Source organism: Mustelus asterias, chromosome 16 (genome assembly GCF_964213995.1).
Source record: "Mustelus asterias chromosome 16, sMusAst1.hap1.1, whole genome shotgun sequence".
NCBI lineage: Eukaryota > Metazoa > Chordata > Chondrichthyes > Carcharhiniformes > Triakidae > Mustelus > Mustelus asterias.
Window position 1 is genome coordinate 90,588,096 of NC_135816.1, and position 3,017 is coordinate 90,591,112.

Here is a 3,017-nt window from a genome sequence, read left to right on the forward strand (position 1 = left end):
TTTCTATGATTTCTATGATTCATAGTCTCCAGAGTCGCAGCTGACCATTATGGGCCGAATTGCCTGGTGATGATCTTAACTTGCTGATCACCACACTTCAGCCAGTCCAGAATACAGCCCACACTGTGACATCAATCTGAATGACATACCAGCCGCCCAGCAAACTGGGCTAACCGACTAATCAAGTAAACTGTTTACAGTAACTGTATGCTTCGTAATAATCCATACAGTGCCGAAGACGTCCATTTGGTCTGTACGGACAAGAATCCCACCCAGAACCTATCCCTATAACCCCATATTTACCCTGCTAATCCTCTGAACCTAAGGAGAAATTAGCATGACAATCTACAAAACTTGCACATTTTTGGAATTTGGGCGGAAACCAGCCCACCCGGAGGAAATCCACGTAGAAAAAGGGAAAAACATGCAAACTCCACGCAGTCACCTGAGGCTGGAATTGCTCTCGGGTCCCTGGCCCTGTGAGGCAGCAGTGCCACCGTATGATTTTATATTCAAGTTGTACTCTTTTGCGCTGCATCAGCAAACTTATTACCTTTGCAACTTATTTACCTCCACAAAATAGCAGTCAGCTCCACAGAATAGAGAGGTCAATTCATCTCAAACCATCAGTTGAAAACATAACCCATTCCAATTGGTACACCATATCCAAGCTAAGTCTAACTGACAGATATTAATTTAATGCACGTCAGCGAGATCAGGTTTTCCACTCTGGCTTGTGACACTCACTTAGCACAGCTTTATTTTGATAAATTTTCGCAGTAACTAATGTTTGCTGGGGTCAGGTATTGTACAATGATTAGTGACATGCATTCATTACTACGCTAAACAGATGGATACTCCGATTAATACACGGTAAGTGAGGTCAGATAGTCCAATCATATCGGTGGCACATAGTAAAATTCGACCTAACAGATTGCCCAAGTGGATGCATCCGTGGCAGTTTCAAACAAGGTTTCTCATATAAGATAATACTGTATTTCAACATATGGGGTAAATTAAATTGATCATGAACTTATAAAGCAAAATTAATTGAGATCGTCACATTTTATAACAATTGTGCATTATTATTCTACTGTTTAATTAAATTATATAACTTATCGGACATCTGTATATGTATGGACAGGTTTACATCATGTAATATTATCAGGCAGAGGTTAAAGCCAGAGAACAACGCACACAGAGATTTACACGACGTTGATTTTTATGATTACTTCCCAGGAACATCAATAACAACAAGAATTGTGTCGAATATTTTCTCAGCCATAAGAAATTGGAGAAGCATTTTCATTGCGAAACAATGTGTCCTTTCATAATGCAGGTAAGAACTTGGCATTAACATCTAAGGTGATACACACCCAAGACTATTAATTTATATCTCGTCATACCACCTTGGGGATACAAAGATTGCAGCATCATTCAGTTTAATATAACAATACGCATGGACAATTCGATTCAAACACTGTGTTAAGTCCCTGTTATGTAAAAAAAAATACAAATGTTGTGAGATAAATTGGACGAACTCAAAGGACTGTAAAATTCTGAACATATTAAATAGTTAATAAATCTCGCAACTGTATTATCTCAGCATCGTGGTGATGCTGTCCATCCACCACGATCAGCCCTCTCTCCAGGTCTCATGTTGTTTCAGCAATATTCTTCACTATCGACTGTGACTACTCATAAATGCAATTTCAATCAACAATCTGACTGTCTCAGGCCTCATATCCCGGTCTGATGTATGTGTTCACTTTAAATTTGGGGAAAAACAATCAGTTCACAATTAAAGTTGAATTTTGGAACTACAGATTGCAGCATTATGTTTTAAATTATCTGAAATACTTTCAAAATTACAATCTGATTCCACACCACAATGGGATAAAAAAATCAAAGTATTACAAAGCTCAATTAAATGCAGCACTTTCAATCCAATTCTAAGTAATAAATATGCTCCATCCAACAGAAATACTTCAACCAAGATAATTCCCGCAATTCACACAGGTCCGCCAACTTGCATGGACCAATAAAATAGATACAGAGCCCCTATGGATACAATCATTTCAACAAGTCAAGATCCATCAGTGGATACAAACCCATCGAATAATATATGTCATCACACTAATACAGGCAACCAACGGATACAACTGCTACAAACGATGCAAACCCTCCAATTAATCATCATTTTCATTTTTCTGAACTATTTTCGTAGCTCACGATTCATTCAGGGTCCAAAATAAAATCAATCTCCATCTTGAATCTGCTCAAAGAATGTGCATCCCAGGTCATTGGACTAAGGAATTTAAAATATTCACTACCGTCTGAGTGGAACTGGAGAAGGAGATTTATTTTCTATCTAAAGTTTGCAATGCATCTTCTTTGGGACTGAATGATAGATTCTGCTTAGCGAGAGTTTATTTTTCTCTGTGTACGACCTCCTTCTATCCATGTGCAGGGATTTTTTTTTCTATTGGAAACATAGGGGAACTTTTAAGATGCGAAGTGATGCATTTTGGAAGAAATAATGTAGGGAGGAGTTATACAATAAATGGCAGAGCCATCAAGAGTATAGAAACACAGAGGGACCTAGGTGTGCAAGTCCACAAATCCTTGAAGGTGCCACACAGGTGGAGAAGGTGGTGAAGAAGGCATATGATATGCTTGCCTTTATAGGACGGGGTATAGAGTATAAAAGCTGTAGTCTGATGATGCAGCTGTGTAGAATGCTGGGTAGGCCACATTTGGAGTAATGCGTCCAGTTCTCGTCGCCGCACTACCAGAAGAAAGTGGAGGCATTAGAGAGAGTGAAGAGAAGGTTTACCAGGATGTTGCCTGGTATGGAGGGTCTTAGATATGAGGAGAGATTGGGTAAACTGGGGTTGTTCTCCCTGGAAAGACGGAGAATGAGGGGAGATCTAATAGACGTGTACAAGATTATGAAGGGGATAGATAGGGTGAACGGTGGGAAGCTTTTTCCCAGATCAGAAGTGACGATCACGAGG